At 42.8% G+C, this 24,737-nt stretch overlaps 1 long non-coding RNA gene across 1 annotated transcript; it reads left to right on the top strand.

Annotated features, from left to right (window-relative positions):
- The first annotated feature begins 184 nt into the window (after positions 1–184).
- Positions 185–24,277, top strand: LOC123617298 (uncharacterized). Its single transcript, XR_012508032.1, has 11 exons — positions 185–327; positions 869–1,116; positions 1,217–1,346; positions 1,442–4,267; positions 4,733–5,149; positions 5,737–5,824; positions 6,369–8,278; positions 16,079–20,642; positions 22,622–22,711; positions 23,720–23,933; positions 24,124–24,277. It is a non-coding gene; the product is annotated as an uncharacterized LOC123617298 (long non-coding RNA).
- The last annotated feature ends 460 nt before the right edge of the window (positions 24,278–24,737 follow it).

Genomic DNA, 24,737 nt, shown 5'->3' on the forward strand with positions numbered 1-24,737 from the left:
CTCATCCACTTCCAAGAGATAAACTGAGAGCCTGAGCCTCGTGGCAGGATAGGAGAAGGAACAGGTTTTCCTCCAGCTGTCAACAGCCCATCGGTTGCTTGCCTGTGATGTCACTGTCTCCGCCCACACCCACAGCCCCACATCTACAGAGGTGGTGTCTTCCCTGCCTTTCACAGAGAGCCACTAGGCATTCGACTTTCCCGACCAATTCAGATTGGGGAAAACAATCACTCTTTTCGGTTAATACTTGCTATTCCCTTGCATTCTTTCTCACGCAGACTCAGTTCTTCATCCATGACACGCCCTAACAACTACCACTGCAGCAAAGTAAGTGGATAACATGAAGGTTCCAGAGGGAGACTGCCTAGATCTGAATGCTGGTTCTGTTACTTACTCTCATCTTGGGGAAGCGAGTGACTTGGTTTGTGCCTCAATTTTATGATCTGTAATTTGTTTTATTAAAAGTATGTACCTTATAGAGTTGCTGTAAGGATTAAATGAGTTAATATGTTAAGTGGTTATAACAATGCCTCGTACACAGTAATCACTCCTTCAAATTTAGCTTTCAAATTGGTAACGAGTTGTACTGCTACTAACATCATCATTTATTATTGAGTCTAATTTTGTGCTGGGGATTATATTAGGCAATCTGCATTCATTTTCTTGACTAAATAAAACCTGGGAGTCCCGAATTATTCACTCCACTTTCTAGACTAGGAAATTGTCTTTAGACAGGTTAAGTAACTTGGTAAAACTAGAAATTAACTGGATAGTCTAATTCCAAAACCCGTACTTTCAACTGTTAATGATGAAATTTTCAAGATTTTCTACTCTGTATATTCCTCTCTATTTTCTCTCTCTTTTAAAGAGTTTGACTGGAGACTTCTTACTATGGGAATTATTTTTCAATTTACTCCAGCTTCTATAACTAAATGACACTTAGTAAGCTATCCCCCAACTGCCTGAAATTCAACAGTAGCACCAAGCTGATGCCTGCCACTCTGATGGCCCCTCCAGTGGCAGGGAGGGGATTCTCCTAGGAGAACTGCCCTCCTCTGAGCCCAGGGATCAGTGTGGAGTGCCCTGCTGGAAGATTCTATCCCTGAACCTGTGCAGGTATGACATTTACAGAAGTGGGCCAATTCTGGGGTTATCCACCCTTCAAACTGAAATCACCAGAATAAAATATTGTCTTTATTCCATGCCTCTTTTTTAGCCCTCTCCACAGAGGTGTCTCCATCAGCCTCCCATTTTAAGCTGCTTTACAACAGGGTTTTCGTTCACTCAATTAGGGAGGAGAATGAGACCTGGGACATGGGAGACTGGAGCAACGAATAATTTTGGGGGTGAGTAGAGAATAGTGGGGCACAAATTCAGGGTCAATTCCAGGAAAATATATTTGACTCTTTTTTTGTTTGTTGAATACATTTTTATTGAACAGCTACTATGTGCCAGAGCTACGATCAGACACTGGGATACAAGCATGAACCCAAAAACGCCTCTGCTCTCATGAAGCTTCTAGTTTTGCGTCCAGTATATCTCAACAGTCCTGGATCCTGGGGTTACAACGTAAAAGGATATGAAGTCCAGTCTCTCCAAGGCCATGCTTGCCTGTGAGGAGTGAGATGGGGCCAACATTTCAAGCTGGATTATAAGGACAAAAGTTGGGGTTTCTTTAAATTGATGTAGGACCACAGAGAAAATGAATGATTTATCTTTCTGGGAAGGAAGGGAGGACTTCACAGAAGTGGTGTGGTTTTAAGTAAGATTTGTAGGAAAAGAAATAATTCTCTGGTAGACTAGACAGAGGGACCAGCATAGGAAAAGTCCAGGGGCTTATGACATTTTTGGAGTTTAGAAAAGGTTCAGTACAGCTGGAAAGCACAGTTGAGGGAGGATGTGAATAGCTGCAAAGGAAGATAAGTTTCTCCTCCTCCTCGTCTTTACCCTTCAATGAAAGTGTGCAAGAGGAGCAGGAGCTGCTGTTTTTGTAGCAGAGGGAGGCTTGGTGTTGGCTGTGTACAAGTGGTAGCTGCTCATAGAACAGCTCACTCACTTCTTTGCCATGAATCCAGCAGTTCACCCGGCATCTGTTTAAGAAGCACTCACCATCATCGGCATCAGAACCCAAACTACATCTTTCTCCTACCTGAGTACAGCGAGGATTTTACTGCCTCGGCATCCAGCATCACCCCCAACACTACCCAGCAGGACAGACATCCGTCCACCCTCTGAGACTTTGCTCTGCTTTGTTTCTGTCTGACTTATGCCCTGTGACCATTCTTATTCAAAATGTATCAGGAAAACCAGTAGCCCAAAGAGACTCTGTTTGGGAAAATAAGACAGACAGTGGTGAGGGAAGCCTCCCATACTGCTATTTGGAACACGGGGCTGGACTGAAACAGATGAAGACTTCTTGTGTCAGGACAGTGATGACTGGAACTGTAGGAGTGAGCCCTGCAGATGAGAAGAGTAGACCACGGAAGGTGGAGAGACAGCTCGTGCAAAGGCTCAGAGGGGGTCAGAGAGCATCGGTTCAGTGATGCTGGAATGAAAACCAGCAGGGGTGAGGGGACTGAAGGCCAGCTAGATCTCCAGAGTCCAGACTGTGAAATACCTTTGTGTCAGGTTAAGATATCTAAATTTTACCATGAATGTAAAAGAGAAGCATAGAGAATGTGTGAAGGGGCTGGGAGAATGATCAGATTTGTGTATTATGCATGTCACTCTAGTGGCAATGAGGAGGAAAAGGTGGAAGAGGACAAGAGGCAGGGAAGAAGCGTTCTTTTTTAAAAAAAATTAAATTAATTAAACTTTTTAAATTGAAGTACAGTCAATTACAACATGTCAATTTCTGCTGTACGGCATAATGTCCCAGCCATGCATATACATATGTATATTCATTTTCATATTTTTTTCATTGAAAGTTACTACAAGATCTTGAACATACAGAAGGATTCGTAACCCTCCAGGCGTCGCGTCAAAACACCTGACCGTAGAAGACACGGCTCCCCGATTTCGCTGGTTCGGGCGCCTACAACAGAGGGTGATGAGCCCTGCGGGGAATAAGCTGAGCTGAGGAACCTATAAATTAGGAATGTGGGAATACCTAGTAGATGGTTCACAGAACTAGCTTGGAACTAACGAGAGATGCAATGTGAATCGTGGATTGGATAATATTATCCAAGATGCACGTGCAGATCGAGAAGACAAGAATAAAAAGTCCAGAAATCAGGATAAAAGAAGGAAGAGAAGAGGAAGAGCCCACACGAAGGACTGCAAAGGAGTGGACAGTACTGTGGGGTTCAAACGTAAAGAAAGATAACCAAGTGGTGTCCTTTACAGTCAAATACGTATCTTGTTCTATGGATCGTTTTCTCACAGGCTGAGCCCCTTCAGAGAAGAGACCAAGACAAAGACTCCGCCTGGCTTTGCTCTCCGGAAACCTCAAGACGGGGGGGTTCACATCTGGGCCAGCAGCCACTTCTTCTCAGGGGACAGAGGGCCCCAGTGCCGACAGCGGGACTTTCATCCGCTGCCTGAGTAACAGCAGAGTTATTCACGGTCCCGGGTCTGGCCTTGTGTGGATGCAGGCCCAGTTCTGCAAGATTCGGTGTGTCCAAGCAAGAAGCACTGATCTGTGGAGTAGCTTCCCAATGGCCAGGACGGTCTCCAAAGGGGTCCAGGGCTAAATACAGGGAAGCTTTTGGAGGGTTTTCTTTGCAACTACAATTTCTGTTCCTTGTGTCTCATGTAGATTTAGTTAAAACTCCATTCATTTCGAGGTAGGATTGTGAAAATCATCAGTTCACGTCCTTCTGTGATTTCAGTGTTCAAAGCCACGGAGTGAGGACCCGAGGGCTGAGAAGAGGGACTGCGTGGGAAAGGAAAAGGCTTTTGAGCCGCTGTGTGTGAAGTAACACGCTTTACGTGAGGAAGGAACCGTTAACCAGAGATGACGGTCTGTGGAGAAAATCAAAGGAAGCGTTTCCTGTTTCCTCCCCTGCAGGTCGCCATGAGGCAACCGTCAAATACCATCCCACTTATCTTGCTGGACACAACTGGTGCCGGCCTCAGCAGGGCGGTGCAGGAGGGCGCAGGGGACGGGGCAGTCCGACCGCGGCTGGACCATCCCCCGGCTTGGTCGAGGCCGACCCGGGCACAGCCCTCTTCCCAGCTTGCTGCTCAGACCACACTGGCCGCTCAGGGCTGGGGAGTCGGTGGACACCTGCAGTGGCTTCTGCAGTTTGAGATGAGGTTTATGAAGGTGGGGCTTCCTCACTTCTGCGAGGACCTTTTTTGTGCTGTCTGTAAGTGCCTGTGCAGTGCTGTGCATTCACTGCTGGCACAGAAGTATCTAGATGTCTGTGAGGGGCTGGTGGCCTCCAGCGTCAGGGGAAACTGGTCCTTCCTTATTCTGGAGACAGTGGACTCGGAGGGGCGATCTCCTTTCTCTGTGGTGTTAACCCCGTGTGAATAATGGATCAGCTGGGGTTCCATTCCGGGGTCTTGTCGATACCAGTACATGCTCTCGTGGTCCATGGCTTGATTACATTCCAGAGTAATCTTCTTTCCTGTCCCTATGACAGCGTATCTTGGGGTCTGGTTAACATCGGCATTTGTGAGGCCTGAGAGATACAGAATAAAATTGGCAGCTGAGTCCAGGATGGGCCTGAATGCTGAAGCCAGAAGCAAGCCTAGTAGAGAGAAAAATGTTTCTTCCTGATTTTAGAGAATTCTGTGTCTATGACTTACCCGCACCCAGAAGGGAAAGGGCCACATAGCAGAGGAGCCTGACGGCCATGGCACAGTCGGGGTGAGAAGGGTGTCTCCCGGCTCTGGGGAAGTGGGACGGGCTCTTAATGAAGTCGCTCAGACTGCGATGACGTAGTCCTTCTGGGCCCCGCAGCTGTCCTGTTGATACCGTAGTGTCGTCTAGACGCTTTTACCCATCAGAGCACTGATATTTTTGTCCACGTCTCTCATCCAAAGAAGGCTAGATGTTTTGCTGGTCTTAACTCAGGTCTCTGTTTTGACAAAATTGCACCTGTATTACAAGCAACGAAGATGAGAACGGTAACGCTTCAAAAGCTCGTAATAGGAGGACTTGACCTGATCAGGGAGGTCGGCAGAGGCAGTGATGCTCGAGGTGAGTTCTGGGGAACGGGCTGGAATGAAGTCTGCAGAGCTGAGACAGAAGAACGTTTGGTGAGCAGCGTGGCTCAGTCAGACGGGGTGCAGGGACCATCTGGCGAGGATTAAGTGGGGCAACCCCTTAGGTAACACGCGTGAAGGGCTGAAAGCAGTAACTGGCATTCACCGGGTTCTCAGAAAATGTATTATTATTGCGTGATAATCACACAACGTTCCCCGTCTCGCTTCTCACTTTTCGGTGTTCAGATTTCACTCACTTCATCAACTTGGGCTCCATGGTACAAGGTTCATCTTTCTTTAACTGCACTACCAATCGTGCCAGCATGGAAAATTCAGATCTGCAGCTTTTTTCCAATACATACTTGGGTAACACTGGCTAAACATTTTTGGATGCTGCTGCTATGAACAGAATCCAAAACAAACACTCTTCTCTCTCCTTTCTCTTTCCTCGTGTCATCTTGAGAAAAGTTTTTAGCTGTGACTTTGAGCCACGAAGATGAATCCCAGGTTTCCTTCCCCCTTTGTCTGCTGCCTCTGCCCCAGTTCACTAGGATACACACCCAATAAAACTCCTGCTTGCAGGCTGCTGACCTGGGCTTTTGGATTTTGGCTATTACAGCTCCACTGTTTAAGGATCACCTCTTCAGTTTTCTTGGATGTATTAACACCGGTAGGTCCCTGCTCACTCTTGCTCTCCCCTGTGTCCTGAACGAATATAACGCTTCTGACTTACAGACCCTGAAATACTCTTATTAGGGGCTCTCTTAAGATAAAGGTAATCATTAAAATCATTGGTGACATTTGGTCTTTGCTTTTACTATGAAAGCTGGTCTTCCATTAATAGGAAGTGGCCAGGAAGAGAAAAATCAATGAAGCTTTACTGCCTCCTGCTGGAAAAAAAAAGTGGAATGGGTGATTAGAGAGAGATCTGGAGAGATTCTTTCTGATGAATTTTAAAGAAACAGGAAGGAGAGAGACTTCCAGTTGATCTAAGTGTGAGGAGATGTTAGGATTGATTGATGAGTCGATAAAAGTTCTCAGCAGGGCCTGGGTGTAAAATCTTTATCTCGCGGTAGAGATGGCTAAAGAAAGAAGGAAGATAGAGAGGGGTAGATCTTGGGTTGGGAGTAGATATGAGTGAGGCTCAGGTCCTGCTCAGAGGAAGGGATGCTTGAAGGCAGGGATAAACCACGTGCCCCTTGTTGCCTGTGCAGGAATGACTCATGCGTGCCCACCTTTCCGGTCCAGCGAGGGAAGTCTCTGGAGCAGCTGACGAGAATTTTTAAATGTCAACAATTAGGGATACAGGAATCATCAGAGATAATTGTTACATACATCTGTATGCATTTTTGGTCCAGTAAAAACACCCTGTCTCATTTTCTAGTCTTCTTTGTCTTCTTATATAATTGTGCTTAAAGGACTTGCAGGTCGGGGGTGTGTGGAGGACTTAAACACCCACCAGAGCTCAGAAAACATGTTATTTGGAAGAAAATCCTGAACTACTTGAGATGTGTTTGAGTCTATTTCCCTCTCCTGTCCTCTGTCCCATCCTTCTACTTTTTCTTCACTAAATCAAACAATGTTCTCAGTTCTAAGGCTGTCAAACTGGAGGGACATCACTCTCAAACTAAAGAACACAGTCTCAGGAAGGGTGAGAATAAAGTGATTTATGAAGGACTACACCAACTGTGGTAGTTTTAGAATGGATAGGAGCCGAGTCTTCCCTGTCTGTAGGAGTCAGAAAAGCCTTTATGGAGAAGCTAATCTCACAGCTAAGAATGAAAGGACATGCAAGAGTGAGCCAGGCGGTCAAGCAGCAGTGACCCACTTCAGACACAGGAGAAGCCTTTGCAAAGGTGAGGCCCTGTGATTCGGCTTGTCCCCTTCAGTGAAATACGAAACAGTCAGTAGAGCTGGACTCTCAAATTCTGCAGTGAATTTGGAAGACTTGGTCATACTTTTAGACAGAGACCTCTTCATGGAGGGCTTTATGGAGAACGTTGGACTCACTCAGGCTGGTGGGATTGTCCAAGACAGAGGAGAGCCGATGCAGTAAGAGGCTGGCGGACCAGTGAGAAGAACACTGCATCTTTTCTAAGTGACAGGTGATGAGGGCCTGCAGTAAAGTAGAAGCAACGAAGACAGACAGGATCAGCTGAATCAGATAAGCGTGCATGTCAGAAACCGTGATGAGACTCCGGGCTGTCCCTTTAGGCATGAAGGCCATCTCCCCCGCCGCCTAGGCGTGCTGCTGGCTGGCGGCCCTCCTTGTGAGTTGTCTTGGCTAAAGGGACCCCTCTTCCCCCGAGGGCAGCCCCCTTCTCAGGGCCATCGTGTCCAATGTGGCTGCACTGAATGTGGGCATAAGACCCGGCCTCCTCACCTCCCCTTCGGGTAATTCTAGGGGCCCCCTCCGCCTCCCAGCTCCCTGTGGACTCAGCTTAGGCCTTTGTGGAGGCTGCAGGACTGCCCAGCTTCTCCTCTGCCCCATGCAACTTCCTTCTTTTCCCTTCTACCCATGTTGATCATAAGGGCACTTTCTAATAATCTTCCTGAACACTAATGTCCCTTGCAAAGTCCATTTTCCAGGAAATCTGAATCGATGACAATGTGCAATACAGAAGTAATAGATTTATCAATGGATGTAATGCGAGGACTAATGGAAAAGAGGAACTTAGAACCATCATTCCACTCACTGAGACAGAAGTACAGTATATGGGCCAGAGTGGATGCATGTAGGGGCGGGGAGGCAATAAATTCAGCAATAAATTACTTGAGTTTGAATTGTAGGCCATCCAGGTGGAAGTGTTGAGAAGACTGAATTTATCATTTAGGAAGTCATGTAAGAAATTGTCATGGCCATGGATGGGAATGTTAAGGGTAAATATTTATACTGAGGGGGAAAAAAGGCAGAAGAAAAGTCCAGGGAAATCTAGTAAAAATGTCCAGTAGACTGTAAAATGGAACAGTTACAGCTCATGAGAGAAGAATTATATTACAGGTGAGATGGCTTGTGAAGTGTGTATAGAATGCTGGGAACCAAACTCCATAGAACACTGATCTTTTTTTCCCAAGGGAATACATGAAACAGAACCCATGAAGTGCACTGCAAAACAGAAAAGAGGTATGACCCCCCCCCCGCCCCCCGCCCAGGTTAGAAGCGGTAGAAAACAAAAGCAATTTGATTCTTTGTGCCTGAACATCACCAGATCCTGTGGATTCTTCTGTTCAAATAACTGAGGCTTCCACGGTAAGAAGAGAAAGCACATTAGGAAGGCTTAACCTGGTCCGCAGGCAGACTCTTACATCATGCTTGGCAGTCCTTGATTGAGTATCTTTGTGCCCACAGTTCACTGGCTCCTAAGAGGGTTCGCCCTGCAGGGCAGTCGGGGTCTTTTTTTCCAATGCCTTGAGAGAAAGAGGAATCTCCAAGCTCCTAGCTTTGCCTCCATGTTGGACAGTAGGCGTATTTTTTTGAATTCAGTAGTACATCCAGGAAATGAAACAAGTCTTTCTGCTCCTGCAGGTTAAGATTAATCTCAGGACAGATTCAAGTATGGAGCAGTAGATGAAAGATCATTTTTATAGATCACTATCTCTGGTAGTTGAACTCCACCTTCTGAGTCAAATTGAACGGTAATTAAATTTACTTAGAATGAAGTTTTAGAAAACAAGCTAGTCTGTCTGTTCTCGGTATCAAGGCAACCACGTATAGAGCTAAACAGCAGGATCTGGAGGGCCCAGGACTGAGAAAGGCTGGCAGGGTAGAGGGGCCACCAGCAGGGACAGAATGGGTGGGGATGATGCAGAGTGGGTAGAGGGAGACAGGTGCCACAGGACCACTGAAAACCACACTGTAGAAGAGCCAACAAGAGATGCTTTTATTGAAAGTCATCATGGTGTTCCCGAATGCTCAGGTTCATTCTCCTAGGAGGACACTACTGGGCTAGCCCCACCAGAACAGGTAGCGCGGGTCAGAGGATAGCTCTAGTCTAGCCTGTGCTTTTGGAGTCATCACATGGCCTGGGAACCCTAACCCAAGGCGGCCCTGAGTTCAGATGGAGGCTCACCCAGGCACAGAATGACCTTGAAGGATCCTACAACTCGCATCCAGAAAGACTTCTGAGCCCTCCTGAGCAAATGTGCTGGTCTTCCTGCGCAGAGCGCAGGTGGGCAGGAAGCACTGTGCAAATAACTGCTGGCACAGAAGTAAAGGGCTGTCTGGTTGGGGACAGGAGTCTCCAGGAACAAGAAGAATTTCGCCTTCTCCGCACGAGAGACCCTATAGCCATTGGAGAGCTCTCCTTTGTTGGTATCATTGACATTGTAGGAAGCGAAGATCAGCCGGAGCCCCAGTCCTGGGTCTTGTCGATACCAGTACATATAATTGTGACCCTTAGTCTGAAAACATTCCAGTAAAACACTGTTTCCTGTGTTTGTGATCCTATTCCGTGGGGTCTGAGTAACACCAGTATCCATGGAGCCTGTGAGGAAACAAGGCAGAAACTGGAGGGAGTCTGTGCAGGTTCCTCTTGCCACAGTCTCTAGGGAGAAGCTTCAGACCCGGAAAATTTAAGGCAGGGATTCCTTATGTTTCCCTAACTCACCTGTTCCCAGGAGACAAAAGGCCACACAGCAGAGGAGCATGGAGCCCATGGTGGGGAGAGGCAGGATGGAGGTGTTTCCAGCTCTGAGGTTTGGGGGAACAGGACATGGAAATAGGAAACTGCAAGGATTCAGTAGGTGATGTCACTGTCCCTCCCAACTGAGTGGGTCTCAGAGAAAGATGCAACCACACCCCTTCCCACCACACCCCGCAAGGATCTAACCTTCAGTGCCGCACTTGTCTGGCGGGTGGTGCTTTGGCTTACTTAGTGTGTGTCCTATCAGCGGATGCGGAAACTCCTGCTCCTTCCGCTTCCTGGTTCTTCTCTGCCATCTGTCAGAAAGCAGTCTCTCTCCCTCTTCTCAGAACCTCTCTATTTCAGTTGTTCAAGGAAGCATCACCATCCCAACTGAATAGGGCACAGAGAAAGGTCAGAATCCTCTCAAATAAAAGGAGTCTAGTCTCACTGGAAGGCTGTGACCCTGTAACATTTCTCTTTTTTTTCCTGCATTTATTTTTTCTAACTCAGGTCTAGGTAATCTATGTGATTTGAATATATTCATCATAAATGTTGAGATTTTTTTTTTTAAAGAGAAGGGAAGCACGATAACTTTGTTCCAGTTGCCAGTGTTCTTTAAGGGCTGCTGCTTTTTTGGTCAGTATTTTCTAGATGCAGATCTCCGCTAAAAGTATTAGCTCATTGCAGGAAGGCACTCACTCAATGTGGGTAGGGTTTGGGATTTCAAACCAATACTTAACATCTTCACTCATATTTTGAATGAACTGTAAATGGTTCCTTAAAGAAATATTTTTGGCATAACATAAATTGTTCCTGATTTTAGGAGGAAAGTGTTCAATATTTCAGTGCAACAAATTACAAATAACAGCACAGTGAGACAACAATGGTGTGAAATCCTGTGTGACGGTCGTAACAGGCAAAGTTGGCAGCCTGGTCTTGTCCTGGCTCCCCCCGGTCCATGGATACATCATGGCATCTCACACCAGTCAATCCTGCTGCACATAACATTGGAAAAATCTCCTTTTTAATATTTTTTCTTTCAATTATGAAATGTTCTAACACATACCGAGTACATACAATAGTATAATGAGCTTCCATGTTCCCACATTACCTGGCTTCAATAATCATCAACACATGGCATCTCTTGTTTATTCCCTGTTTGCTTCTCTCTCTCCTGTGTTATTTTGCACAGTGCCTGATTTATTTGGAGCACCCAAGCACATTTTACAGCCAGTGCATCATTCCATATGACACATTCCCTCCCTTGTCTCTCTTTCTGAGTACAGTTTTCCATTAATAATACCGCTAGATATGTGGACTTGTTCCAATAAATTTTATATCCTTGGGTTCAATGAACACAAACAAGGTCATTATAATAAAAATCATCAGTTTGGTCTTGTCCTTAATGGGAAAATGTAATTGCCCTCATTTGCAATTCTTAAGCATGCTTTTTTGTTGCCCCCTGCTGAAGGCAATGATGTGAGTGAAGAGAGATTTGGGAGCTGAATATAACCTGTTATTGGGGGCGGGGTCCCATCAGTTGAGAGAACAGAGGAGTCAGGTCCGGTGGAGTCCTACAGGAGGAGTCTGTAGACACATGGCAAGGAGCGGAGACGCAGAAATCATTCTGGGAGCAGAATCTATGCCTGAGGAGGAGTGAGAGACTACTATCAGAGGAATGAATGGGAGAGATACATAACGGATGCGAAGGGAATTGAAAAAGACATTCTAATTTCTGGGCAACCAAGAAGGTCCTTGTTGGCATGGACCAATATTCCCTCTACTCTGGGCGGCTCATATGGCTCTCAAACCTTATCTATAATCCACTTTTCCTCTGACTTACCTTCCACCACAGGCAGAGCACAGACCTCTCGGTCTTACCCACATACCATGCTCCTTGCCACATATGTGCTGTGTGTTCAGAGGTGATCTTAGGGACAATGAGAACACGCTTCTCATTTGTGAATCATTAATCTATATAACAAATGTCCTCTGGTACAAAGGATGCCAAAGGAGAAATGATGTTTTATCACTAGTCAGTCAAAAGAAAATTTTGTCTACCTTCAACTCTCAAGGGTGTTTTCTTCTAGAAGATTTGTAGTTTTAGCTTTGACACTTAGTCCTATGACCCATCTCAAATTGATTTTAGTTCATGGGATTAGGTACCAGAAAAGTCCATTCCTTCCCATGTAATCATCCATTTGTTTCAATATTATTTGTTGAGAAAGTTGCTATTGTAATGCTTTAAAATCTTCAATCCATAAACAGGATATATCTTTTCATTTTTAGTATTTTCTTTAGTTTCCATTTGTGATGTTTTGTAGTTTTTGATTGAACATCATTTGCTAAATTTATTGATTCTATTGTATATGGAATTGTTTCCTAAAGTTTATTTTTCAGTTGTTTGCAACTAGTCTAGAAACATCTGATTTTTAATTTTGATGTGGTATCTTGTGATCTTTCTAAAGTCACTGATTGTTTCTAGTTGTGAATCACTGATTTCTATATAAATAATCTATTTTTATAAAAACTATATAAATAATTCCATATAAATATAAATTTATTTGTAATTTATAAATACACAAAAATTTATAAACATATATAATATAATGAATATTACATACTATAAACAATCTAAAAATAGTGATAATTTCACCTCTTCTTTTACAGTATTTAGGATTATTATTTCATTTTTGGTTGGTCTATGACATGGTGTATGTCTTCCAATATAATGTTGAAGAAAACTAATGAGAGAAAACGTCATGCCTTGTTCCTGATTATAGGAAGAATGTGTCCAATATTCACCATTACACTGGGTGGTAGCTGTAAATTTTTCACTGATAGCCTCTATCAGATTGAGAAAGCTCTCTTCTATTACCAGGGCTGAGAGTGTTCGTTTTGAAAGAGTACTGGATTTTTCAACTGTTTTCTCAGTACCTATTGAGATGGTGAAATGGTTATTCTTCATTATTTTGCTAGCATGATGACACCCATTGATTTCTGAGCGCTAACTCATTGTGCCTCTTGCAGTAAACTCACTGGGTCCTGATGCATTATCACATGCACAGATACATACGCATACACACATGCATACGTCACACAAATGCATTTGGGCTGGATTTGTTAACGTGTTGGGAAAAATCTTTTCACCTATGGTCATATAGGATAGCGTTCTGTAATATCTTAGATTTGGGCATTAGGGTTTTGCTAGTTTTATATAATGAGTTATGAATTGTTTCTACTTCTTGTTTTCTAAAAAGAAAAAACGTTAGGTAAAGCTGGCATTTTTTCCCCTGAAATGTTTGAAAAAATTCACCAGGAAAGGAATTCAGGTTTTTAGTTTCCTTTGAAAGAATGTTTTTGATGAAGAATTAAATTTCCTTCATATAAGGTTCTTCACATTCCTAATTTCATCTCTAGTCAGTATGATAAGTTGCGTTTTTCAAATAATTTCACTTCACCTAGTTGTAGAATTGATTGGCATATACTTAAGATATTCTACCATTTTAATGTCTGCTGGATCTATGGAGATGATCTCCTTTGCATCATTGATATGGTAACTTGTGTTTTTTCCTTTTTTGTCTTGACTATTCCGGGTTTATCAGTTTTATCGATTAATCAAATTATGATCATATTTTCCTCTAAATCCTTGAATATTTTTGTAACAGCTCCTTGAAAATCCTTGTCTGAAGTTCCCAGCATCTGTGTTATTTATGGTTGGTTTCTGCTGCCATTTTTTCCTACGTTGGGTCATATTTTCCCATTTATTCCCAAGTCTAACACTTTGTTGTTGCGTGATTCAAATTGTGGATACTACCTTGTTAAGAGTCTAGATTTTTTTTTGGCTTTATTTAATGAGTGCTGATGTACTTTTCTCTAAAAGGCAGTGAATTTATTGGCAAATCAGCTGGATCCCTTTGAGGCTTGCTGAGCATCGTTAGGGCAGTTCTGGCATGGCTGTCACTCTAGGACCTGGGTGGCCCGTCTCCCGACGTGTGACTGCTTCCCCCTGGCGGTGCCAAGTGTATTCTCAGGGTGTCAGCAAAGTCTGTCCACTCTGGCTGCTCAGGAGTTCCGTCTGCCTGGATTGTATGACCCCCACAACCTCCATTCCTCTCACAGCTCCCCAGCAACTGCTCTCTGCCAGGCCTTGGGGGGGCTCTGTCTGGTAGACGTCTACTGTTACCATTTGCCCAAAGACTACAGAGGACTCCATGAAAAATAAATAAATAATAAAGAGGACCCCATGCAATACTGGGAGCTCTGTTTGTGCACAGCTCCCTTCTCCATAGCAGCTTCCCCTCCCCTACAAAGTCAGCCACCTCCACAGCCCTGAACTCGGGTCTCAGCGAGGCCCCTGTGCTCGGCTTGGTCTCCACGCCCTTGCGCTGCGGTCCAGGAACTGTACCAAGGCAGGGACTTGTATGTCTCCGCTTCTCAGTGCTGACAGCCCTCCCCTGCCTGCTGTCCAATATCTGGACACTGCTGCCTTAAGACTGTTGTCAGGTTTCATAGTGGCTTCTGTGTGTAGGGCAAGTAAGTAACAACTGTCCATTTTGACCTGAAGCCAACTTTCCAAGTTTTTCTTATTATAACGATAGAATTACTATAATGCTTTTGCATTTTTAAGGTTCTTGATTCCTATTGTCAAACTGACACCATTGTAAGTAGTTTATAAAAGGAACCCTCCGACTGGGCTCTTTATCAAACTGGACAACTTGAATCATTTTTAAAGTGTTCTTAAACACTTTCTCACAAATATTATTCCTTTCCAAATTTACACGAAAAAAAATTTTCTATTCACATGTTCTCATTTCCTACAAAGTTGTTGGTTTTGTTCTTTTCTAAAATCATTATTTTCATCTTTATGGTAAATGCTTAAAATTTGTTTCCCTAAAGTTATTTCTCAGGAATTTGTTTTAATTTATCCAATGAATAATTACTCCCCATAGAGCATATAACATTCTCATATTTTTCATTTAAAAAAATCTATAACTTGCCATAACTACACACATTCTTTGAAATACATTTTTCATGGCTCGTTTACTCTTCCCTCTGTTCCCAGAGACTGAAATTCTGTGTTGCGCCCCCAAAAGTTTCTCAGCCCTTTTAAGCCTCAGTGAATGGGAGTTGTTCTGCCACACTGGTGAAATTTAAAAGAATTAGCTGTCATATCAAGAGCGCAATAGAATCGATGATTGTACTGGATGGAATTTGGCTCTAAAAGTAGATAACGTGGATAAATATAAAGTCTTTAAGAAAAATTTGTGAATTTTTGCTGCCCTGTGCAGCAGAATCCACTTAGAAAAAAGAGAGAGAAAGAAATTTGTTTGAATCAAGTTGACTCCAGGGAGCAAACAGCACAGCTGAGTGGATGAAGCACTTTCTCAGCATTTTCAGATGAAAGGGGGCTGTTGAGGAGTGATGAGTAGCCTTGGGGCCAGCAATGATAGAAAAGCTTTTCTATTCTTCACAAAGACATGAGTGATAATAGGGGAGGCCACAGTCTGGATGCCCAGGGGACTGGGAAAGGGAGAAAACAAGGTGAGATTCATGTAACAGAGATAATAACATGTGCCTGCTCGAGAAGAGAGACCCCCGGTTCCCCCACGCCCAGTGGTTCTTTGGAGTCTGGGATGCAGATGACGTCATATAGGAAGGTGGTATTTGAATGCTCAAAATAAAAAAGCGGGCTAATACCTAGTATATCTCATCATTGTCTGTCCATCACTCCTTGGCTCCCGCTCAGCACCCTTTAGCCTTGTATTAGATTGCACTGTGGCTTAAGCTAGCTCCAGGGAACTCCTGTTACGTCCTTCCAACCTAATAGATCACCTGCTTCCTGAGTTGGGTCTTGATAAGTTTGTGCACTAGGAGGAACTAACATTTTGGCGCTGTGGGTTGGCTACTGGCACAGAAATACAGTGCTGAGTCTCCTGGTTCAGAGGACTGGATTTCCAGGCTGCAGGGTGAGTTTCGGGGGCATTCTGCTGAGACTCGCTTCTTGACTAACTCGATTTGATCAAGAACTCGTTCGTTCTGAAAGGAAATTAGAAACTTCAACTCTTTTTTCTGGATCTGTTGATACCAATTAAAAAAAGTATGTCCTTTTGGGGGAACACAATCCATGTTTGCTGTCTGTCCTTTGCTTTACACCAAGTGTCCTGGAGTCTGGGGGACACTGGCATCTACAGAGCCTGTAAGACAAGGAAGCAGAAGCTATAGACAGAAAGGGAACCTGACAAGACTTGGGTCTGGGTCTTAGCAAACCCAGGACAAGATTTTTCTTTTATGCTTAGGACTCACCTGCTCCCAGAAGACAAAGGGCTACAGAGCAGAGGAACCAGGTGCCCATGGTGGAAACAATATAGCAAAAGGATGAGGTTTTGTAATCCCCATCAACAACCTTCTTGTGATGTCATCACTTTGCAGACTCAGTCATAATGAAATTTACCAATGTTTACATGTTTAATGGCTAAATAAATTTCTTCTTTTGTGAGGTGCTTGTTTGTGTTTTTTATACATTTTTCTATTATTGTTTTTCTCACTAATATATAGAAAAAATTATAGTAATTTGTAGGTGTCCTTTATAAATTCTATACACCGGCCTTTCTTGGACATATAAATGTAATATACATCTTGGACATATAAGTGTGGCTATGGATAGAAAACTAGTAATATCATCATATCTCACTATGGAGCTATTTGTTCACTCTTGCATAGTTCAGTTTGATGGATTAAATATCTTAAATTTGATAGAGTCATTTCAGTCAATTTGTTCATTAGTTTCACGATTTTACTACGTTTATGCTTTGAACACAGCTGGAATTGATTTTGGCTGTTGTGAGGTAAGTGGCCAGTTTCATCTTTCTTCATACATACAGAACCAATAGTCCCACCCCCATTTGTTGAAAATCTATTCTGTGTCTTCTGTGGTACTATCTCTGTGTGTATGTGTACCTATATAAACAAATCCATGAGAAAACCCCACAGTTCCCATGCCACACTGTACCTTTATTTGTGTGGTTTTACAATAACTCTCAACACTTGTTACAGTCCTCCCTCTTGTATCTTCTACTGTAAGAGTGTCCTGGCTACTCACTGCCCCTTGCAGCATCATATAAAGTTAGATTTAGCCTATCAAGTTCTATCGAAAACATATTGGGAGTTTGATTGAATTCTGTTAAGTATACAAATCAATTTGGAAAAATGGACATTTTAAACTTGTCAAATCTACCCAACCTGTAAATATAGGATGTCTTCACTTATTTAAGCCTTCTCTAATGGTGTTAATAAGGCCATATATATATTCTTCTTTTCGTGGAGGACTTTCACTACTTTTGCTCAATTTATTCCCAAGTATGTATATTTGATATCTTTGTTTGATTTAATTTCCTAAATCTGTTTCTGATATACAGGTGTTTATGTTTAGAATATCATTCACATCTGTATATACATGTGAATAATATATATAGCTTTATATATGTATATATATATTTATATATCTATATCCCATGAAATATACCTGGTTGGGAACAGTATTTGTGTGTCTCATCACTCTCCTCTTTCCAACACCTTTTATTTCTTCCACATCCTCAGAGTCTCCTCTGGCATCAGCCATTGGTAGACAGACCCACACTCCTTTTACAGAGGCTTCCCGCTGCCTGCTTTGGTGGTTCATCAGAAGCTCAACTCTGCCTCATGTCTTTCTAAAGATGTCCTGAAGAAACTACAGTGTAAAATCTCTTACTGTCCAGAATAAGCTAATATATGACCGTTCCCTTATTCCTACAAGTTACCCAAGAAGTGTTTGTGGCTTTTTCTGCTTTGATCACCTTTACTTTTTTCATTTTCTTATGAATATCAACGTTAGACAACCCAAAGCTCATACTTTCTCTTAATTTCCTTTTTTTTTTTTAAGATTTTATACCTTGATCAATCCCTACATAGTCCATTTCTGCCTTCTTTTATCTCCTTAAAGAACCGCAATACCATAATCTATGTTTCCAAGTATTTTATCTCAACCGAAATCTGTATTTTGGGTGGACTTTTCTGGCCCCAAAGTTTAATTCTTGATGTGCTGAGTTCTACAGAACCTGTACCTCTAGCCAGGCTCTATTCACATCTGTATGTACAACTGCCTACTTCCAATTTTTATCTTATTATCCAATAAATAATTCAAACTCTACTATCCAGATGGGAAATGCTACTGATAACATGGTCCCGTTTATTGAACTCGTGCCTTTATAAGGAACCAAAGTCTTCTAGAGACCATTGAAAAATTGTGTTGATCGCCTGTCTGCTGATGACAACTGAGTATTTCTCTCACGTTTCAGTCCCATCTTTTGAGCATTAGCCCACAAGAGATTTCTATACTCACATCCATGAAACCAGAAAGTCACCTTGTTCCGAAACTTCATTCCATCAACTCTCTCAAATTTGTTCAGTTGGATAAAATTCACATCAGTTGATCATGTACTTTCTCATCTTTCAATTCTGCCAAGTGTGACTCTCTTTAATAGGAATGTTCTACACGCAATGACATCCATCTGGTGAAGCTCACATTCTCTTAGCTTCATCTGATCCACCACCAGGCAGAACTGTCATATCTTCCCCAGAGCAACCAAAAAGCTTCTGATTGCAGTGTTATAGTGTATCATGTTGCGATATATGAAATTACAATGTATTAAATTATATTCAAATTGATAATTACTTTCTTACTAGACTAGTAGCTCCTTGGAGAACGACTCTGTTTTCTATTTAATTTTTTATCCTTTATATCTGGAAAAGTGGCAGGACACAGGAAAATGTCAAGGAAAAATATAAGTGAATGTATAAGGAGCGATTAAAAGACCAGAGGCCCCAAAGTGCTGAAATGTATCCTCTGGGTCTATTCCCCTGTGTTTTTTTTTTAATTTTTTTTTGAAGTGTAGTTGATTTACAGTGTTAGTTTCAGGTGTACAGCAAAGTGATTCAGTTATACATATACATACATATGTGTATGTATAAATATAAATATGTATATTTTCTTTTCAGATTCTTTTCCACTATAGCTTATTACAAGAAATTGAATGTAGTTCCCTGTGCTATACAGTAGGTTCTTGTTTATTTTATATATAATAATGTGGTGTCTGTTAACCCTCAATCCCTAATTCATCCCTCCCCACCCTTTCCCCTTTGATAACCATAGTTTGCTTTCTACGTCTGTGAGTCTGTCTTTGGTTTGTAAATAGAATTTGTATTTTTTTTTTTAGATTCCACATGTAAGTGATATCATATGATATTTGTCTTTCTCTGTGTGTCTTACTTCACTCAGTATGATCATCTCTAGGTCCATGAGTCATTGATTCAGAATGCAGAGTGCAGGGAAGGATGCTGAGCAGAGGGACATTTAAAACATTTTAGGTAGAGGCTGTAGTGGGGGCCGCAGGGCTGGAGCGGGTTTGTGCACCGGTGGGCGGTGGCCGTGTTCCACCGTGGTGCGCTGCCAGAACAGACGTACAAGGCTGTTTGGTTGATGTGGGCCAGCTTCACAGTGAGAGGAAACAGTCCTTTCTCCTCTCGAGAGACACTGTAGCCTTCAGATATGTCTCCTCTCTGAACATCCTTTTCAACCGTTGAGTAATAAATCAGCCTCAGACCTAGCCCCGGGTCCTGCGGGTACCAGTACATGGCATTGTATCTCAGACTCTGTTTGCACTCCAGGGTCACATCCCGTCCAGCTCCAGCAAGCAGGAATCTCCTCTGGTAGATTTCAGCATCTGTGGGTCCTGTACGGTAAAGATACAGAGGCTGGGGATAACGCCCAGAGGGGAGCCCGGCAATGTGGTGAGAAGAGAGTGCCGGAGTGAGGGTCTGCACATCCAGGGTAGAATTGTACTGAATGCGTGTTGGGCTCACCTGCTCCCAGGAGACAGAGGGCCATGTAGCACAGGGCCCAGCTGCACATGACAAGGGCTGGCTCTTTGTGAAGCTCCAGACACAGAGTCTGAGAGAGGCCAAGGGAAGGGGCTGGGATCTCGGGCTCCCCCTGGCTCAAGACGCAGAATTGGTCATTGCTATAAGGTGACTGTCACAGCTGATTTTGCAGATGAAGAAATAAGACTAAGAGAGATCAATACATTTGTATCGTCTCTTCTGCCTTATGGAGCGCTTTATATCCCTTCTAAATGGACAGGTGCCCACATGGTGAGAAGATTGAATCCCCCACTTCCTGGTCAGAGCCACACTCAGAGGGTCACGTGCCTGTGTACTTGCTGTGATGAAAACTAGGAAATACCTACAATTTTCAGTCTATTGCCTGCTCACCGACTGCTGTTCCCACCAATACTGTTAGTGGGGAAACTCCGAACACAAGAAGAGATTCAGATGTTGTGCTGTAAGATGGGGTCAGTGCTCTCCACCCTCTGCATTTATAATAAATAATTGACATAGAAGAGATGGAGTAGAGACGACTGCAGTCAATAGCAAAGATCCCTATACCCACCCTCCCCCAGTGGCGGCGGATTAGAGCGGGGAATTGGGAGGCAACCTGGGCTTGAGTCCTGGCCCTGCCGGTTAGCAGCTGTGTAACCCTGAGCAAGTCCTTTAACCTCCCTTGGATTTGATTTTCTCATCTGTAAAATGGGTAGAATGAGCATCTACTTCGAAACTTGTGAATATCATATAAAGAATTTAGAGGGGTTCTTAACACAGAATAAGCACCGTCTTTGTGTTTGCTATGATTATTTTCTGGAGCTGTTATCTGATCCACAGGATTGAGGAAGTTAATACCATGTCAAGGAAATTCAGACATTTATTGACATAGGATTGTGCAAGATAGCAAAAATACTATTCCCAGTGCTGAGCTGAAATGTATATACAGTGAGTATACATTCATTGCAGAATATCATTTATTCTTGAGAATCTTAGATAAACAAAAATGTGATCATAGATTAATTATTTCTTATCAAATGTTATTTTGGTAGACAAATGTTTGCTTTATTTTTATTTCTGGGGTCATCTGTAAGAAAAGATACTTTAATGATGAAACTTGGTTGGAAACCGGTGGCTGACTGTTGCTGCCACCGTCTAGAATAAAGGCGTGTGTGAGACAGAGACAGAGACCAGAGAGGAAAAGGGGAAAGGAACTGATAGATGATTTAGAATGGGAATCTTTAGAGAGTGTGGCCACAGGGTAGAACTCTGAGAAACAATGCCAGCTGGCAGCTCTCTTCCAACCAGTGGTCCCAGTCTTGAGGTTCTCAGTCTACAAAGTTGAGGACCGCATTCCTCACACTTGGACTCCTTTGGCATTTTGGTAAATCCTAGAAACCCCTTCTCAGAAAAAGTCTTTTAAACTCAAAATAGAACACGTAGTATTACAAAGGAAACCAATTATTTTGAAGTGCAGTTACCAAGACATTTTAAATAAAATGTATAATATATTAAATCATAAACATTTTTAAAGTTCATTTAATAAAATATATCCTGGTGATTCTGAAAACTGCCATGATTTCCAAGCAGCAAGTGATGAGAGTAATGATATTTACTCTATGTAATGTGATATGAAAATACCTGGGACTTCAATATCAACTGTAATGTGCACCAAATGGACTGATATGCAAATGTATTTATGCAAATATCTGCGATTTCTATTATTGATTTTGTCACAGGTTCTACTAACACTGCTGTGGTGTATTCACGACATCTATTATGAACTAAATGCTGTATTTTAGTTAGAGATTAATGAAAATAAAGATACATTTTTTTCCAATCAAATTTATGGATTCCTGAATTCTATTATTGCACCCCTTGGAAGTCCATGGGTCCCAAGTTAAACATTTCTGCTTTAGAACAGAATGTTCTTTGTACTGAAATCCATGAACAAGAAGGATTAGGAAGTTGATGTATCCTCAAATATTTTGCCTCAGATTTGTTAAAGGTGCCCTGATTTAAAAAAAACTCTTTTTAGACTGATTTACAGACCTAAATTATGACAGTAACAGGACTTACTATGATTGTATTCTAGTCCTGGAAATGTGACTTACTATCTGTATGCATCTTTCTATACACCATCTTTACCGTCAGTTACTTTCACCATCCCTGTTGTCCATATCATCTTTGTTATTAAGATGTATGTGCGACTCTCGAGGGGCACTACTGGGATAGAAAGTGACAGGGACACGACGTGGCAGAGATACACTTGCGTGAAAGAATGAGGCTTGTGCTGAGAAACCCTGTAATCAGAAACAGCATCCCCCAAATGGAACAGTAAGAATATTGACAGAGACTATACATTAAAACCATCCCCTACAACGATGGTATGTGTGCTATTTCTGAGACACTTCAGATCCCAGTGAATAGTTATATGTGCACTATTCTTGTTGACAGAATTTTAGACAATTCTAGTGGATTCAAGATCTTCATTGCATTCATTGTTAAGGAGAGTCATGTTTCAGAGGTAGCTCGAGGAGTAAATAACGAAAAAGGTTATGTTGTTAAGCACTGTTTCCTGTATTGCAAAACATTTCACAGCCTCCACCCTTTCCATGCCTCTAATGCAATAATTTCATATCTGGAATGCTTGTATATTTTCAGAAATAACCATGAAAGGATAAACCAAAAATCAATAAAAAAAAAAAATGATTACCCAGAAAGGGAAGGAGGAAACAGGGTAGAAGAAAGAAGTCGAGCAAAGAGCAAGAATGACATTTTCATCCAAATATGTTGCTAACCATATTAAATACAAGCACTCAAAATGACCCAGTCAAAATGAGGAGATTTTCAATCTGGATACTGAAAACTAATGGACAGCGGATTTATTCGATAGCAGAGTAAGGAGAAAGATGACTGTCTTGTAGGGCTAGAAACCTGATGAAATGGCCCACAAGAGGAACAAGAAGAGAACTCGCAGACTGACCAGCAGAGCTGTGACGCTGAAATTCATCTCTGTAAGTCATGTGCTTCACTGTCAAATAACTCCCTTCGGTACTCTTAACTCAAAGGTTTACTTTCATAAGGAAACAGTGAGACTTTTTAAGTGCACACTGCCAAAGTTCCATAACTTTTTCAACATGTTTGAATTGTCTATTTTACTTAAACACAGAGCAGTACTAACAGTTGGTCACACAGGTAGTGAGGCTGGTGGTGTGACCCAGGTGTGGTTGCTGGTGAACACTTTTTCTGGAGAAGGTATTTTTCTGTAGATACTGAGGCTCAGCTATCAGCTGAGAAATGCAAAGACTAAAGTGAAGTGGACTAACGTGAATTCTTGGCAGAAAAGACTTTAAATAAATACATTCTTTATGAGTATTAAAATAAAATCATAATACATTTCTTAAAATCCAAAAAGTGCAAGACATGTATGATAAAAATACAAAGCAATGTTGAGAGATGTTAAAGACCTTGACAGAGCAGCATGAGGGCACTATTAGAGGAGAGGGAAATGTTCTGGGTCTTGATTGTCATGCTAGTTACATGAGTGTAAAAGCCTGCAAAAAGTATTGAAATATATACTTTAAAAATGGTGCATTTAATTGTGGGTATGTTATGCTTGAAGGTTGCTTGAAACCTCAGACAACCCCAGCGTTTGGGAGGGAGGGGGTTGCAGAGCGCCCTCAGCTGCTCTGGCAGAGACAGCTGTGAGAAGCAGTCATGAACCCAAAGGAGAGTCTGGGTCTGGATCATGAATTGTGCGGGGCCAGGGGATCAGGGTCCCCAGGAAAGAAAGTTCACTTGCCGATCATCGAGCTTCCCGAAGGTACAGCTTTGTGAGGGGAAAACCACACAGTTACATTTCTCATAGAGATTGTTAGAAACCCATCAGGCTCATACCCTGTGTCTTTCCTCTGCCTGACGCCCTGCATGCTGGGGCATCTGAGCCCCTTTACCGCTTCCTCCCCCTTCCCTGGCTTTCTGTGCCATCAGCTGTTCTAACATCCCTTTCTGCTCACCCACAGTTGCCATGTACCAGCTTCTCCTTCTGGTTAATATCTTTCAAGTTGGGTTTCTGTTACTCCTTTTCCACCTCATACACCACTGATTTCCTGAGCTGGGAACATGATGAGTTTGTGTGCTAAGAAGAGCCAGCGTTCAGCACTGTGGATTCACTGCTGGCACAGAAGTACCGCGCTGAGTCCCCTGCCTGAGTGGAGTTGATTTCCAGGCTGCAGGGTGAGTTTTTGGGACATTTAGCTGAATATCACTGTTCAAATCCTGCTATCTTTTCCACAATGTCTTCATTCTGTAAGTAAACCAAAAACTCGAACGCTTCTTCCAGCTTCTTACGATACCAGTAAACGAAAGTATGTCCTTTTATGGGGACACAGTCCATCTTTGCTCTGTGTTCCTTTCCTCTGACCAGATGTCCAGGACTCTGGGTGACCCCCGTGTCCACGGAGCCTGCGGGGGAAAGAGACAAAGTGGAGACAAAGCCCAGGAGGAGCCTGATTCTGCAGCCACAGGAGAAAGTCCTGGATCTGGAATCTGAGAAGTTCACAGCAGGAACTCACCTGCTCCCCAGAGCAAAAGGGCCACACAGCAGAGGAGACTGAAGCACATGGTTGGCTCAGGGGAAAAGCAGGGCAGGTGGCTTTTTGTCTAAGGCTCCTCATCCCCCATCAGCAACGTCCTTGTGACGTGGTCCCTTCCCATGTCATCACAGTCCCGTGGAGAGGAAACTACCCATTTTATAGGCTGGAGGGCAGGGAAAGCTGGTGATGCAACTAGTGTGGCTTTCAAACTGCTTTTTATTGCCTTTTTCCTGACTCTGCTTTTTCATTATTAAAAATAAATAAATAAAACCATTTACATCATTAATTTATTTGCTCTTAACTTGTCAATTTCCCTCCTCGCCTCCACTCTTGCTTCTCAGGCAATGAACCATACAGCTTGGTGTATGTCAATCATAACTTCTCCTGCACTTACAACTCAGATAGAATCTACTTTAAATTTTAAAAACTGCATGTTGAAGTATAC

Source organism: Camelus bactrianus, chromosome 7 (genome assembly GCF_048773025.1).
Source record: "Camelus bactrianus isolate YW-2024 breed Bactrian camel chromosome 7, ASM4877302v1, whole genome shotgun sequence".
Taxonomy (NCBI): Eukaryota; Metazoa; Chordata; class Mammalia; order Artiodactyla; family Camelidae; genus Camelus; species Camelus bactrianus.